Raw genomic sequence first — 18,706 nt, 5'->3', positions numbered from 1 at the left:
CAAACCTAGGCTTCAGGGTTTGCAAACAAGGGCTATAGCCAATGTAAGCTTATCTTTTGACTCAAATTCCACATCATACAACTTGAAGGAAATTAACATTTGCCTCATATTGTGATTTTTTTTGTTAGATGATGTTTTAATTATTTTTCTCATGAATCAAGAAAAGGTTTATTTTGTCTCATAGCTTGGAATTTATAGTCCATCAAACTAGGGAAGGCATAGTAGCTTGGTCTAGGGTGATGGGGTCTTGAATTTGCTTACATCACAGTGGAACATAGCAAGGTGAACTCGGGTAAGAGCAGAACTCAACTACAGTCCTCTTTGACACTTTACCAATCACTTACCTCCACCAGTCAGGCCTCTGGCTGTAACTGTTCTGCAATGTCCCCACCCCCCAAAAAATACCACTTAGATACCAAGTTTTCACACCTGAGCCTATGGAGGCACGTTTCAAATTTGTACCACAAACCATAAATATTAAAGTGCTTTATGATTAAATTCATTATGCTTCACAATATGTGAGCTAGAATTATAATTGTCTTCCCAAAGACCCTTCCAAAACTGTGTAACATTAAAATTGCCAAGCACTGAGGACACAAATGCATATGTTTCCATATAGCTCTAAATAGGAAATTGTCTAAAATAATATAAATAACTAAATTTTTCTACTATAGCACAAATCAAAGAAATTAGTAGTGCAAAAGAATATATAATTATCACCCAGATTCTATAAAAATTGTTACAACAAACCTTACAGCCAGGATACTGCATGTGAGTATGATCCAATCTAGAAGGTAAGAAAGGAAGATAATGAGTTTGAGGTAAGTTTGGATTACACAATGAGAACACATGTCAAGAAAGGGAAGAGAGAAGGGAAGGAACAAAGAAGGAAGAAAGAATGAAGGAAGGCAGAGGGGAGGGAAGAAAAAGAGAAGAAAGTATATATTGATTTAAATCAACTTACAATTTTTCCTCATTTTTGTGTAATAATTTTAGGAAATGCATAATTAGATTATTTTTGGATTTCTTATGTGCTTGTAAGTGTGACCAGAGGGTGTGGTCAGATCACTTGATCCCAAGTGATCTAGCCATGCAAGATGTTGTCCACATTGACACAGAAAATGGCAATCAGACTACCTTCATGTGCCATCTCTTATGAAGTGATCTTAATGTGACTGTGACATGTGTTCCTAAAGCCAAGTCTGAAGCTACATGGTTAGCCATGACTTACCTTTGCAAATAAACGCCAAAGTGGCCTTTTGGGCTTTCCTTCCTGTTCAAAGTTGTTGGAAGCCTCTCATATTAGAGAAGGACATTGACTCCCAGTTCTTTATGGAGCAGAGCTATGTATTTGTGCACTTTTATTATTTTTTTTTAATCCCCTACCTGCTTGAGAAAAATTACCCTAAAAAGAGCTGGAGTGAAACACTAATCTGGACCCAAATGGAAATGGTATAATAAAAAATAGAATAAAAGGGAACTTATCCTTATGGACATTTGATAACAATGAAGGTCAATTTATAAGTAAAAATTGAAGGTAAAGGCTAAGGGGAGTTTATAAGAAATAGTATTAACTTCTAATGGTAAGTATCAAGTTCAATGGAAAATATTTATTAAGAACTATGGGGTGGGAGAGATGGCTTAGTGGTTAAGGCAGTTGTCTGCAAAGCCTAAGGACCCAGGCTCGATTCCCTAGTACCCATGTAAGCTAGGTACACAAAGTGGCACATGCACCTGGAGTTTGTTTACAATGGCTGGAGGCTCTGGCACTCTTATTCTCTCTCTTTGTATCTATCTACTTCTTCCTCTCTCTCTCTCCCTCTCTATCTCTCTCTCAAATGAATAAATAAAAACATTATTAAAAAGAACTAGTTATTATGCAGCTATTTTATGAAAATTCAGTTTTTAAACCTGCCAATAAGTAATAGACAATGTTTCTTGTGACATGGGAATTTTTAGAACAGTACAGTACTATGCATAATATAACCTTTTAGTATTTAAGATTCATACTGATTCTTTTATTTTTTCACCCAGAATTATACACCCAGGTAAGTTATCATTGAAATGGAAAGACAGAAGATATCCTCAAACTTGTGCCTATGAGTAAAGAGAAGACAGAAATGAGTGTGAAAAAAAAAAAACAGGTTTTTGAAAAACACTGTGAGAGTACAAACAATGCTTCTTCAAACTGCCCTGCACCCCCAGCCTTCAAAGTGATACACATCCTTGCGGTCCTGGCACATAAGCCAGGCAAATTCAGAACACTCATTTATTTGAGTGGTTGCATGTTGGAGATGCTCTAGGAGAAAACACAGTGCTAGTTCACTGCCTTTGGACAAGCCTTCCAAAAGAATTCACACAGTCCATGATGTTGGTATGAAGCCAATAGAATAGAGCTACAAATCTTAGTGAAGAACCACATATTTCATCATCTGATGACCATTCACAAAGGAGAAAATCACATTAGCATTATCCCCACAAAAGGAAACTAAACCTAACAAAAAAGAAAAATAAATAAACAAGTGTTGGCAAAGTTGCTAGCTACCCAAACCATTTTAGTAAGATTTATTTATGTGAAAATGGCCTCATTTCAAATTCAAACTTGGAGTTCTTCCAGAATTGAGTGAATTATAGGACTTGATCAATAAATAAAAGAGTACATCTAGACAATACATAGACCACATGAAGTGCTGAAAATATTTGACTATCACTATTACTATAGTGCATTATATTGAATAATATAGGTAGAAGATATCCTAAAATAATAAGCTTTATTTGAAAAAAAAAATGAGTCTTACCACCTAAACCCACCTAGTAAGTAATCACTGATTCAAGCTGTCCACATGGCAGCTCCTACAGAAGATATGGACAGCCAAGTATACTTTATTCCACACTACGGAAACAATGTGGATCGAAACATTTCAGCATCCATTGTCATTACTGAGTACTCTGATGGTACTTTGGCAGAACCATGTAGTTTTGACAGACTGGTCTACAAAACTGAACACATTGACTGTCCAGGTCTGTTTAGAACTAACTTTGCCAAACCTTTCTTATATAAAGATTTCTTGGTTTTGCCAAGGAAATGTTTTCTTATGTAAAAATTTACATGGAACACTATTTTAATTATTCTCTCATAAACTTTTAAATATATACCTTCTCAGACATAAGTTTTGATGGCAAGGATGATGATAATAACACGTTGGTATACACTAACTGATCCAGTGTTAGACATGTTGTACTTACACTTTGCTAGAACATGCAGAGCTGCATGGGCAGATGAGCTCTGTGCCTGCATTTTCTTACTAGTGTTTCTATTAAGGCAATCTTGTAAATTCTAGCATCTTCAATTAATTTTCTAGGATAATTAATTCTTAGTTTAGTGTTGCCTTTATTTCCTTTCAGTACTTAGGGGGTGTACATCAACTATTTTGTAGATTATTCAATTTGAATATATTCTTATCAAAATTCATTGTTAGTTAGTGGAAATTCTGTTTTAGTAATCATTTAATATGAAAATGTTAATGTTTTAAGGAGCTATTGGGTGATTATTAAAAATATTAGCAGATAAGACAAAGGTGAAAGGTGACATGACTATCTAAATTTTATCAAATTAGGAAATTGAATGTCATCTATAGCTTGTTAGGCAATAGTTTAAAAGTTACCAGTTCATCATTTATTCTGATAGTTCTACCTCTAAAGTAGTTAACTAAATTTAACTTTTTCTTTTTGTGGGGAGTGTTAGGGTCTTGTTCTAGCTGAGGTAGATATGGAATTAACCAGGTAGTCTCAGGCTAGCCTCAAACTCACAGTGATCTTCCTACCTGTGCCTCCCCAGTGCTAGGATTAAAGGTACACACCACCATGACTGGATTTGACTTTTTATTGCCATACTCAATGGTATTAATTCCATTCATTCTCTAAGAACCAGATGCCTATTTTTATACATAAATGAAAGTTTTCTAATTGTCTTATCTCTTAGTTATACTTCAAAATTCATTTTTATTCTTATTGTTTCACATGGTAAGTTAACAGATCACCACTGGCTTGAGACTAACTGTGTATTTTGAGATGCTACATAAAATATTGCAACTTAAAATTACATACTGAATCCTAATCTAGGAGTATGCATTTTAGAAAGGTTAATCAGTCATAAACAGCCAAGATTAAGCCATCATACCACATCAATTGTTCAGAAATGTCCAAATAAAGTAAATGACTAGCGCTAACCTATCTAGCCATTTCTGCAGCTGCCTTTCTGTGCAGTGTTTTGGTACTTGCTGCCACAAGCAAATCACACTGAATCTCTTCCAGTTCTGAGTTCTGACATAGTCATAAAATATTCAAATAAATTGTTAAATTTGTCTTAAATTTTATCTATTTAACACATCACATACATAAGAATATTAGAGTTTATAAGAAAATTTATGTTTTCAAGGTATATATTTGCATTTGAAGCAAAATAACATTAAAGTTTAAACTACTTACCTTTCAACCTTCCACATTTAAAAAGTGTTTTTAATGTATATGCGAGTGTGTGACCTCTCCACTCTACATACACATACAGAGGAAAAGAAAAAAACAAAACAAAAAAACTCAGGAGGAAGAGATAACTCAGCAGTCAAAGGCACTTCCTTGGAAAACCTAATGACCAGGTTCATTCCCCCAGTACTCACATAAAGCTAGATACACAAAGTGGTGCATGCTTTTGGATATCCTTGGCAGCATCGCAAACTCCTGGCATACCCATTTTCTCTTTCCTTCCCCCTTCCCTTTCTCTCATAAATTAAGAATTAAAAAGAAACTCCCTCCCTCCCATGATAAATCCCTCCAATAATTCCATACCTTCAATCTGTAATACCATTTCTTTCTGTGCTTATCAAAATTGTCCCTTTCCAATATCAGCCTTGCTTGTTTTTGTTGTCTTAGTTACTTTAAATACCATTTCCTTCGTCTTCTTCAACATATATGCTTTGGCTTCTCTAGCATTGCTCCCTCAACCTGTCTTAAGTGCTTCTGAAATTCACCCTTCAAGGTTTACCACAGTGGCACTATATCTCACTATTCTGTTCTACCACTATATGCCCAGAGTTCATGTGAAAATAACCATTTGAAAATAAGACTGAGGACCTGGATAGATGGTTCAGTTGGCAAGAGCATGTGTTACACAAGCATCAGAACCCAATTTCAATCTACAATACCCATGTTAAAAGCTGGGCATGGGTAGGCATGCCTATAATCCATGGTCCAAGGGGGTCAGAGCAAAGAGAAAACTGGGCTGGATGACCAGCCAACTTTATGAGAAATGTCAGTTGTTGCAGTCAGGTTCAGACTGCTGGCAGAAATCACCTAACCAAGAGCAGCTGGTTGGAAAAAAGAGGTTTGTTGGCTTACTGGCTTGAGGGGGAAGCTCCAGGATAGCAGGGGAAAATGATGGCATGATCAGAGGATGGACATCACTCCCTAGCCAACATAAGGTAGACAATAACAACAGGAGAGTGTGCCAAACACTGGTATGGGGAAACTAACTATAATACCCATAAGCCTGCCCCCAACAATATACTCCCTCCAGGAGGCTTTAATTCCCAAAACTCCATTAGCTGGTAACCTAGCATTATGGCAGACACCTGACTCAAACTACCATTTTCTGTCCCTGGCCACCATAAACTATTAACCATTCATGATGTAAAATGTAATGCATTTAATCCAACTTTCAAAGTCCCCATAGTTTTTATCAATTTCAATGATGTTCATACATCTCCATAGTCCAAGATCTTTTATCCGAGCCATAACATCAAAAAATAACCTCAAAAAAAACCATAATGGCACAGAATAAACATTTACACTGCAGATGATGGCATTGGGCATAGCAAAGAAACATTCAGTCAATACAAGATTTAAAAACAAAACAAAACAAAAAAAAAAACAGGGCAAACATCAAACTCTAGCGTCAAGTCCAACAATTCTAGCCAGTGACAAATGTCCATGTCCAATAATTTTAACCAGCAACAAGTCTCTGGCATTCCAATTCTGCCCCTCCAGCTAGGCTACTCATAATCCTAGAAAACTTCATCAGGGCCAGCATCTTTCTTTAGCAGCCATCTCCACTGGGTCTCCACTTCAACCCATGGTTTATCTTCATGACCCCACGGGGTCTCCATGCAGGCATCCAGCAAACCTGCTTCACACTGCCCATGGCCATTTCCAAAACACAAGACCATGTTGCAAACTCAATGACCCTCTCTTTCCTGCATTTCTTATACTCCATAATACCAGGTGTGGTGCCAATTTGTTAATCCAGGGGGAGATAAAGCAGACTTGAATAACAGGACACTCCTTGAGCACTCAGGCCTCTTCAAAAGAGTCTACATTCTTCCTGTTGCCCCAGTGGAGGTCAGCTGGCCCAATCTTAATAGGAAATATCTCTCAAACAATTTGCAGGTGAACAGGCATCAGTTTAGGCCCAAAGATTTCATTTTTTCTGTGCCAATCCCTCTGCTCACATCAGTCCATTTCTACACAGTGCATCCCTGCACAACGTATCAGGACATGGTCACAACAGTAAGCCTCACACAAACTGCTAGCCCAGTCCAAGCAAAGCTCTTTCTCACTCTCATAAGCCAAACCACACAATCCATAGCTCTTACTGCATTCAGGCCCTTCAATTCTGACCAGAATAATCCATCAAACTATACTTATAGCACTGCAAGATATCTCTTAGGCCAATGTTTCAAATCCTTCCACATTCCTCTTGAATATCAGTTCCAAAAGGCCAAAGCCACACAGACAGGTGTCTAGCAGCAATCCCACTGCTTGGTACCACTCCACTGTTGCAGTCAGGCTTGCATTGTTGATAGAAATCACCCAACCAAAAGCAGATTATGGGGGGGAAAAAAAAGAGGCTTTCTTTGGCTTATAGGCTCAAGGGGAAAGCTCCATGATGGCAGCAAAAACGATGACATGAACAGAGTGGACATCACCCTTTGGCCCATATAAGGTGACCAATGGCAACAGGAGAGTGTGCCAAACACTGGCATGGGGAAACTGGCTATAACACCCATTAGCCCACCCCCAACAACACCCCATAAAGAGGCATTAATTCCAAAATCTCCATCAGCTGGGAACCTACCATTCAGAACACCTAAGTTTATGGCAGACACCTGGATCAAACCAGCACAGCAGTGCAAGTTTAATGAGAGACTCTATCTCGAGGAAGTAGAGCAGAAGATACCAGAGGACACCTAATGTCTTCCTCAGGCCTCCTAGGTTCTGCATGTTCACATGGATTGTTTCTCTGCATACATTGTACATGTGAATACACCATGCATATTCAACACAATCACAAAGTAAAGAAATAAATAAGTAAATAAATAATTAGGTCTCAGTAATATGTATTCAAACCTAGTTTTACCTCTCTCTCTCTCTCTCTCTCTCCATTTATATATATATATATATATATATATATATGTATATATATATATATATATATATATATATATATATATATATATTATATATATATATATATATCTTTTTTTTTCATTCGGTGGATTATAGAACCCTAATTTAACACTGTCAATCTTATCATTAAAAACAATGTGTATAACACTAGTAACCTGTGGTGAATTCAATGTATAATTATTGCTCTTTTTTAATCTCATCATGATGTTCTTTATTTTCCCCAAAGGACCAACATAAACTCTCAGTATATTTTAGATTCTGAAGCATTTTATCAGGTTTTGAGTCAAATGAAAAATGAGACAAAATTTTTTGTTTATTCTGTAAGGTTCACAACTCTTACAATAAACACATTAACAACAATTTAATAACATATAGTTTTATTTTTTATATATTCTAATTAATATGTAGTATGACTTGGAGATTGTTTTTATAATAAAAATACTATGTTTTAATCTGCCTCCAAACTATAATTCAATTAATGTGTTGAAGATTTGATAATTTAAGAAAATATTTCTACACCCATATTTTAATTATATGAATGGCTTAATAGACATTTGTACTCTGGGATATGGTTACCAGTACAATATGTTTAATTTGTTTGTACATGTATGCTGGGTATCTTGAGATTTCATTTCAGCACACAGAATTTTGAAATAATATTGTTATATAGTAGAAGAAAAAAATAAATCATTGTAGACATGTTGTATGGAAAATTATTACAATCACTTATATGATTTACTTTATCTACATCAAAGATTTGAAATAAAATGTTCAACAATTACTTTTTTGGATTTTTAAAAAATGAATGTTTTATGCAACTGCTGTAACAGAAGTAATACACTTCAGATACTTTTTAGATGGTACTTTCTTCACAGAACTTGCCCTTGACTCCATCTTTTCATCTTTTCCATCTTCCTCAGAGCCATAAGCAGCAGTCACTATTCTTTCTTTTTTCTTTTTTTTTTTTTTTTTTTGTTTGTTTTTTGTTTTTGAGGTAGGGTCTCACTCTGGCTCAGGCTGACCTGGAATTCACTATGTAGTCTCAGGGTGGCCTCAAACTCATAGTGATCCTCCTACCTCTGCCTCCTGTGTGCTGGGATAAAGGCATGCATTACTATGCCCGGCTCCTACTGTATTACTTTCACAGGAAAATTTACTTCACTTAAAAGAGCAGAGCAAATAGTTAGAGCAGACAGCAGTCAAATTCATGTGAAATAAAAAAAAAAAATGCTAGAAGCCCAAAGATTTTCAATTTGGAGTGCTTACTGGCATTTTTGTTTTGTTTTGTTTTCATATTATTATTGTCAGTAACAGAAATTAAAGCTACTTTAATGAAATAGGAACCTGTTGTTAAATATAATCAAGTAAATTTTACATATAAATGTCACATATTTCTTGGCTACTATTAGGTAAATAGCTAATCCCTATATCCAAAATTCTGGTCTCAGAGAAAAAAGTCAGAGATAGTTTCAAAGGTGCTTCATATTACCAGGTCCATTTGTAAAACAACTGAGATCATTTGAAAAAAAATCACACAAATCTTTCTTTCTATCAGAGATTTCTGTCGGTCCTTTTGTGAGGATTCCATTTGCATCTGCACCCATAGGAGGCCAAGTAGAAGAACCAAACTGTCAGGGAGGCTGGTGAAGGACAGTGCCAGGGATCAGTGGAACACTGATTTCTGGAATAGATTTAAGGAAGGACACATGAACTTAAAGTCATTTTGTCCAACCTTTTAAAATGTGGTTGCTTGGGCTGGAGAAACGGCTTTGCAGTTGAGCGTTTGCCTGTGAAGCCTAAGGACCCCGGTTTGAGGCTCAATTCCCCAGGACCCACATTAGCCAGATGCATAAGGGGGCCGTGTCTGTAGTTCGTTTGCAGTGGCTGGAAGCCCTGGCATGCCTATTCTCTCTCTCTCTCTGCCTTTCTCCCTCTGACTGTCACTCTCAAATAAATAAAAAAAATGAATTTAAAAAAAGTTTAAAATGTGGTTGTTCTCTTGCAGCATAAGCCATATCTGAGGCATAGAAAGTAGGCATATAGACTTTAGATATCTAATAATCACAAATACAGGAAGAACCTGTTATCAGTCTTGAAAACAATACAAGTCTAAACCAATTAATTTAATCTAGAAATTCAGAAAACGACAAGTATAAAGTCTCAGTACCTGTGTTTGAAAACATCTTTCATTAGTCCTTAGTATCTGTGTTTGAAAACATCTTTCATTAGTCCGGATATCTGTGTGGGTACCAATTACCCAGGGAATACTGGAAACAGAGCCCTAGACACTCACTCTCTCTCTCTCTCTCTCTCTCTCTCTCTCTCTCTCTCTCTCTCTCTGTGTGTGTGTGTGTGTGTGTGTGTGTTGACACACTTGTGCAGGTTTTCTGTATTCTAGTTTGTTACTGATGTATGTTTAACTTGCAACAGAAAGATATTTAAATTACATAATTTAAAAAGCAATAATGTAAGGTGTCTTTTTAGTAGTTTCCTTAAGTATATCACAGAATTTAGACTTGTATTTATGAAAATGTGAGTATGATAGCACACAATTTTTTTCATAAATTTACATTTAGCATAACCAGATTAAACCTTCACTTACAAACCGAAGTAAAAACATCAAAGAAGTTTGTAGAGAAATATGCATTTGCCCAGAAAACACATGAGATAACTTATTCATACTTGAGAAATTTCAAGGAATTTCTATAAGGCAATGTGTGAAAGTAAGCTAAAGAAAAACTGATTATAATTTGTTGATTTAGGGAAAAGCCTCATTGAAAAAAAGATAAATATGTACCAAACACAATTTATTAAATTGCCTTGAGCTCTGAACTCCAGGGAATGGCAATGAAGCCAAAGATGGAAAGGAGAAGTAGGGGAAGGTTTACAGGAATTATATGTTCACAAAACACAAAAAAGACCAGATAGATAAGGTGAGAAGTGTGAGAGGAATGTCTCAGCTCACTTCTTAGAGATGTATGAGGTTGATGAGAAATGGAAAAAAAAAAAAAAAAACATATATTCTCATAACTCACATCTAATGTCAGAGGTAGACAAGGAAAGACTGAGAGGGAAGTCTTGTCTAGAAAAAAGAATTGAGGAAAAAAAAAAAACAAGGAAGGAATAGAATAAGTAAGAAAAAAAGAATAAAAGAATCTGCCAAAGTTTCAAGCATGTTTTACCACAATTTATTCCAAATGTAATTTTGTCTCAAATGCATGTGTATCTTCTTTTCTAAAAGATAAGAGAATAAAATAATTGGGATAACTTATCATTTCTTAGGAAAAAGCATTAAGTTTTTGAGCAATGAGTAGACAATGTAGTCAAGAATGAGAAAACAAAGAATCTAGGGCCTGACCAGCACTCTGGAGTCAGAGGTAAGAGCATCATTGTGAGACGGCAAAATGAGTTCCAGGTCAGCATGAGCTAGAGGGAGAACCTCTCTCAAAAAAAAAAAAAAAAAAATACAGACACTTGAGCCAATTTGTGCATCTGCCTTAATGGAGATCCTGGGAAATTAAACCTAAGCTTTCTAAGCTTTGCATCCAAGTGCCTATAATCACCAATCCATCTACTCAGCTGATGTTTGTGATTTTTAAAGTTTTATTAGCATATATCAATTGGGTAAAACAATTGCATATAGCATTTCAATATATACTCATAGTTCACTTTGATTATATTGACCCCTCCAATACTTTCTTATTTATCCCTCTAAAATAGTTATGGATGAGGCCAAAAATAAAATGACTTAAGGAAAATTCTCAAATGAGAATATCCATGGTAGTAAAAAAAAATAATAAAAACAAAACATGTAGTCTTTAGTTTTCCCTTTGTAATTTGTGGTATAAGCAAAAGTCAGGTATTTACAGCTAGCCTATCTAGTGCTGGAAAGAACTACGTGAGCTACTGTGGAAAGTGGACGGCAATGTTGTGAGCAAGAAGGGATCTAAGCTACTCAGAAGCAACCAGCCTGACAAGATGTACACACCAGTGCAATGGTGGCACCCAGCCTTGGTGGGTAACCGATGGCTTTCTGATTGGCTAAGGAATCTGCTTAGAGGAAAAGAACCCATATTTGGAACTGGGAATAGGTCTGAATCCTATGCAAACAAAGATTATGCTCTCCAGTGTCAAGTCTCCACTAGTCTTTGTCTAAAGGAGGGGATATCTCTATCAAAATCTCCCTAAATCTGTAATGCTTATCCTAGTTAACCTATGCTGACTTCACTCTCTGTTGGAGAATGTTTTCCTTTTTCTGAATATTGCAAGACCTGAGGAGATGAACCACCCCATGCATCTCAGCCAAGGCCCAGGTGAAACCATAGAGGAATTGGGGCCATAAACAAGATTGGTGCTTCCATGTTGAGCCTGGCAATCATCACCAGGGTGAAGGAGATAGATACTGAGGATAATCAACATATACCAAAGCAGAAACCCAGAGGCTCCTACAGGCTCATCACTAAAATAGTCTTAAAACACACTTGCCAAGGCACAGGGAATTTGCAAAAGAGGGAATAGAACAATTTTAAGAGCTACAGGTTGGGATGTCATGACCAGAGTCATTCATTGTCTCATCCATTTCCCAGACCAGTAAATGACTGCTGCTGCTCCCAGAAGACATAATCCACAAGCCCATATGAAATACCAGCAACCTCACTGAGGAGGGCCCTCTGTGGAATGGGGGCAGGAAGGCGGGAAGAGGTGGTACCAACACATGATGCATCCATACAAGTATGGTTTAATTAATAATTTTAAAAATTCAGGTCGTTAAATCTTGAAACTAAAAGAAGTCACCTTGACAAAGAAAAATAATTTAAGAAATGCATTGAGGCTTGAGAGATGTCTCAGCAGTTAACTGTGCTTCCTATATAAGCATAACTCCTACGACTCCAATGTGGTCCTGAGACTGACAGAGCTAAAATCTCCAGAAACTACCAAAGCCACTGGGTGTATCCCAGGAGGAAGAATAATAAAAGGAACAGTGGAAGGGAATGAGAAGAATCACAACTAGACATGGTATGTGCCTTTAAACCAGCAATGGGGAGACAGAAATAGGATGTCAGCTGGCCAGCTAATCTAGTCAACTAGTTAAGCTCTGGATTTGGAGTGAGACTCTGTCTCAAAGGGAAGATAGATGGAGACAGAGCAGATACCTGATATCGACATCTGGCCGCCATGTGAATATCTATGCTCACTCACATATAAATGTGTACCACACATACATGAATGTACATGTACCATATATACATACATATGCAAAAAACATAAAATATAAAAGATCAAAAATCATTCATTTTCAAGGAAGCATTAGTAACGTATGCAAAATAAAATATATTGTGTATAATAAAATTTACCAAAGAAGAATGAGTATAAGGAAAATACCCAAACTTCACTACCATTAAGGAAATAAAAATCAAAATGATAGTAAGAATGGCTAATAGGCTACCAAATTCATTTCCTGTTGACACTGACAACTCTGAAGACAGCATAGATCTGTCAATAACTATGGTTAAGTATTTGTCATTACTATTAAAATTGAACAAATGCAAATTTGAATATCCATTATTTTACTTCACAGTATATAGTCAGTAAAATTTATAACTCATAACCCTACAACCATGTAGAAAATAGGTCACATGACCAAGGTGGAAAATAATACAAAGAAAAAAATGATCCACATGTTGAGTAAAAGACTTTAGAAACTTGTTTTGTAAAGCCCTTGACTAGAACCCTACAGAGATAACTGAACGATGCTCTACATGTGAAGAAAAGAAATCTCAAAACATATTATTAGGCATCTAAAGTAAAATAAGGGCTGGGAAGATGGCTCAGGGGTTAAGAAGCTTGTCTGCAAAGTCTAATGAGTGGGGCTCAATTCCCCAGTACTGATTCTTCAGTATCCATGTAAATAAAAATAGTGTAATGTATGCTATATTATTGATATCAAGGTAAAAACTGAGCAAACCCACACCTTAACATTCAATATAAATGCAGTATCTACCTTTGGGTCCATACACATTGTGTTCTCACTGTGTGAATAGATTAAATGATTCATGCCTCCTAATCTATAAATTGCTGTGTCTGAGTATGAGTAAAATCAAGAGTCATCACTCACATTTATCATTTTATGACATTGTAAATTTGGATATATGATGAAACTTTATGAAAAAAAGAAAAATATCACTATGAATTGAATAGAAAATAATGTGATGTTAATTATTCTTTTTGATAAAATATTTACTAAAATGAACAAATACACATGAGATATGGAGGAAAAATTAAGGACAATGAATATATCATGTATTTTATATGTATAAATATTTTCATATTCCTAACGTCAAATTTATTCCCATCTGAGACAAGAATGTGATTTATACTCATGTATACCCACAATTTATTTTCATCATGGTCTAAGTTCTGTTACACAGTTTTAATTGAAGAGAATGAGATGGTCACATACATTTCCACCCCATAAACTGTACACTCCACAATGGCTTTTATCTAGGGAGCACTCCATTATATTTCTCTACTTCAATAACACCATATTTTTGCGTGATCCTATTTTTCTGTTATTTCCCTATTTATCTTCCGTGTGTTTATCTTTGGTGGGTCCTTGAAAATGGCCAGAATTGACAGTTCTCCATTGTCCCTTCTAAAGAAAATGAGAGTTTTCTGAATCTAAATTTTTTTACAGATCAACATCATATTTTCCAAGAAAATAGTGGTATAAGGACAGAAATTTTTCAGTACAAATAGCAGAATTGTTACAATCCCTTTGCCATTCTAAGGAACATTTATAAACATAAACATGAGTGTTGTGAATCTAAGTTGGTCAAGCTAACTGAAAAAGTATGGGAATTCCATACCAGCAAAGGACTGCATTGCTCAAGAGGCAGAATCCCAACAGGAAGTGCCCAGTATAAAGAATATTTTGAGCAAATATACAGGCACATTAATGAACATTACCTCAAGGAAATAATACCTTTGACTATGTTTTACAAATAATGTTAAAAAAAAAAAAACATAGAGACATTACTGAAGCTCACAAAACCAACAGTTATTTTATTTTTATTTCATTCTATGATGGTGGTCATGGTTCTTATATTTAGATAAATGCTGAAAATAGAATTGTCATATCAAAAGCCAGCATTTTGAACTCGATTTTCTAGTATAATTTTAAAATTCCTATCTATCGAAAAGACTTATACATATATAGTATTTACTTAAACTAAAAGTCAATTCTGGGAACCAACTAATATCTACTATGCTATTACAAAAAGCAATTTACATGTATTTCTCATATTCTTCTCTGCATTAAAATTTTAATTTAGATAATGGGTTAAATATATCAAAGCTTATTTATTTAAGTTCACTTTCTCTTGCTATTCTATAATGTCATTCAGAACACTATTACATAGTGTAAAATAAAACTTCATTATTGATTAGAAAACATGTTTAAAGGTCAGCTCTAGCTAGGCATTTTGAAACTTGATTAGTTTATGAATGCTAAAGCTAATGCACACCTTTGAAAATTCAGAGTAATTATATTTAAACAATATATTGGCAGGAAAAAATATGATTATGTTATGAACTGTTACATTATTAGGCCAAATAGGCAGTTCAAGTAATGACATTTTAAGACAAGTTTTGAAAGAGCAAGAAATTAGAATAATGTTGATTTAAAGCTAAAGTTTTGAAATTTATACATGACTTACTTTTTTCCTCATTATCAATATTTATTACTTGTTTACTAAGGTAATTATTAGTATTTATATACTATGCAAATATATCTACATTAATATCCTAAAAATGTTATAAAGTAGATTAAATGTTTTTTCCTCATATAAATTCAAAAAATAGTTATTTTAATCTATTTTTTCAGAGGAAAGTCAAAGTTTAAGTTATTACAATGTTTTGAAATTATATTATTGATTTTTGTCTATGAAGATTCATTTCCTAGGGATGGTTTATGGACTTAAGTCATCGTTGATATCCTGCTGGGGCCATAGCTTGATGGTAGAGTACTTGCCTACCATGCACAAAGGTATGGATCTGGTGGTCAATACCACAAAATAAATGAGACAAAATATGATTTTTTGAAATAATGTTATCAAATCAGCTTAGATTTTGTCTTATATGTATATAATATTAATTTGTAAATGGAGCCTGTATTTAAGATGTAGCTATGAATAAACAGTTTAAAATATTTTATGTTTTAAAATTGAGGGTTAAAGGTCTTTTACATATTGTGATAGTTTGAAGTTTTGGCCACATACACTTAGTCTCCTGCAATGGTCTATGGAAATGAGCCAGCTTTTTCTACTACTGAGGTTGCTTCCTTTGAATTCAATAAGCCTAAATAAGCCACCTTCCTCCTGTAAGTTGTGTTTGTCCAGCAATGTGAAATTGACTACAACACATGTTGTTTTTTTAATTGTGTGTAATTTATTTACTGCATGTCTCCTTGAGCAATTGTGTTTATAAGGTTAGGTATTTGCTTGACTACTGGCCAATCTCCTGTTCCAGCCTCTCTGTTACTGATGACAATAATCAACAAATGAAAGGTTAACTACTTCCAAGTTCATTTATACAAAGTTTAAAATCATATATTGTATTATAATTTTTGGTTAAAAAATATTGCTTTGTGTGTAAAATTATATAACAACTTCTGTGAAATCATGTCTTGCAAAAGTTACACTTATTTTATCTATGACATAAATTCCACTTTCAACTACTAATTGAATTTACATACAGAACTATTGGACTATGTGACCAAGGTAGGCACTTAGGAATGATACAACTATGTCCCAAAAGTCTACATATTTTGGGAGAACTGTGGATCCAGAATGTAGACAGGGAACACATGGAGTTCAGTTTTACATGTCTTAAATTATTTCTCACATCAGGCTCTGGATAGAAGTGGAATTAACACAATCCCAGAATACAGGTGTCCTTAGTGAAATAATGCAATGAATCATATTATTAAGAGGATTGGTGGCTCAGAAATACAGACAAGAAAATGCAATTTATATCAATCATTAACTGTTTCACCACATTCAAATAGCAATACCTACTGTAAATGAAATATGAAATTATATGGAATTAGGTTGCTTCATAAATTGTTAAGGTCTTATATAATTGTTATGTTATACTATACATTTATGATTAACTCTACAGTATCAAGGCCAATTTATTTTGACGAAGTGACTTTTTATCTTCTGCATACAGCATTCTCCTTAGGCCTAAAACTTTCAAAACAAAAAAGTTCATGCTGGGTGTGATGGCACAATGCCTTTAATTCCAGCACTTGGAAGGCAGTGGTAGGTGGGTCACCATAAGTTCGAGGCCACTCTGAGACTATATAGTGAATTCCAGGAACCCCCCAAAAAAGTTCATTTTTGTAGTAGTTTGAATATATGCCTTGAATAGATGAAGGTGTTTTATTAAAGATTATAACTTGGGTCCACCTTCCTTACTGAAGATGGTTATCACTGTGGGCAGGCCCTGGGGTCCAGCCTTAAGGTATGTTTGGGGGAGGATTAATTTCAAGCCCATAGATGATAAGATGATGCAGAGCAGTCTGAGGTCTGGCAGGGTCACCCCCACTCTCGCCCCATCAGTGATTTTTGTTTTCATGGGCTGGTTGGTTGCTGCTCTTTGCTTGGATGTGTGGAAGCAGCTTCTGTGACTGATGGAGCTTCCTTGTTGATCTGTAAGCTTGAAGTACTTCTCTTCCTCCCCTAAACTGTGCCTGGTTTGGGTGTTCATCCCAGCAAGGTAGAACTAGCTACAGGAATTCTGATGCTAAACCAAATGAAATTCATGTTACTACTTGCATCATTGACAGATAATTAAACACTAAAATAGTGTTAGAAATGCACAAGTTTCATGAAAAATAAAACTCAACAATTTGTTGGTAGAAAACTGGACTGAATTTGGTTCATGTGCAGGTGCTACAACTCCTATTTTAATAACAGTTGTCTAATCATATACTCACACAGTGCTGCTAGCAGCATCTGTTAGGTAATAGTCCTTTAGAATGGAGGCAAACATTCTTGGAACTTTTGGCAACAATATTACTTTTGACTTAACATGTTTTCTAAAATCAACCTCACTTTAATTTAATGAAGTAACTAAATTTTTTAGCAAATTGCTTTCAACTTCAAATTAATGTATGTGAAAAATTAAAAATCTAAGGTGAACTTTTCATCAATTTTGAACTTAGATGAAGCAGCAGAGTTATAGTATCATGCTATTATATTATCTGGGAACGAACTTATGGCACAGAACATATGGTTAGTGATATATATATATATGTGTGTGTGTGTGTGTGTGTGTGTTCATGCAACTTATGATAGTAGTTATTACATATTTCCTAAGACATGGTAATTTTTCCTTTAAACTGAAAATGTGGAGGTCTCAAGGGAACATTAAAGGAAATTATCATATTTTAAAATTATGAAGAATATTTTATTATAGCCATTATTCTGATACCATCATGAATGTAGGAATCTTTCATTTCGAGTTTTCAACCTTTCAGGCTTGGGTAATGTGGTAAGATGAAAATATCTTCCCACAACAGTTTTAGACTCAAAGTAGTGCAGTTTTTCTACTTAGCTCATTTACCTGACTTCACGTGAAGACAGCACTCTAAACAAATGTTTTACACCTGCACAGATGAAAAGTCCAAAATAAAAAGAATCTTAAGTATGATGGTGAAAGCAACAAGGGCTATGTAGGGCACTCCTAACTCCTGGTTTCTCCACGTGCTCCAGAATAGATTAAATGCTTGAAAAGAAAGAATATATCTTGGCAGCATTGTAAGATCTATATCCCCAGGGCAAAATTGAAGACATAGTTGCATTCAGTACAGACATAGATATCCAGAAGGATATTTTCATAAGCAAGCGTTGCAGGCACTCTGCTCTGCGTGCCAAGAATATCTCATGAAAGGGAGTGCTGGCCCGGGATGAGTCGGGGAGGACAGAGGAGATTGTTGAAACAGTGACTGCTCCGGTGACGCCCGGAGCAGCAGGAGATGACGACAATGGTGGTATCAGCAACAAAAGGGGTGATTTTCCCATTTATAAATGCAACTGAACATATGGCTAGCTTAATTAGGACTTTTCTCATTAACTTGGAATAGGCAGTCTCTACTGAAGTACCCTGGATGGAAAATCTGCACGAATAACAATCTATAGGTTTCCAAGAGGTCTATTTAATAAGTTGGAAACCAAGAAGTCAG

Source organism: Jaculus jaculus, chromosome 11 (genome assembly GCF_020740685.1).
Source record: "Jaculus jaculus isolate mJacJac1 chromosome 11, mJacJac1.mat.Y.cur, whole genome shotgun sequence".
In the NCBI taxonomy this organism is placed as follows: Eukaryota; Metazoa; Chordata; class Mammalia; order Rodentia; family Dipodidae; genus Jaculus; species Jaculus jaculus.
Note: the sequence above shows the minus strand (reverse complement) of the source record.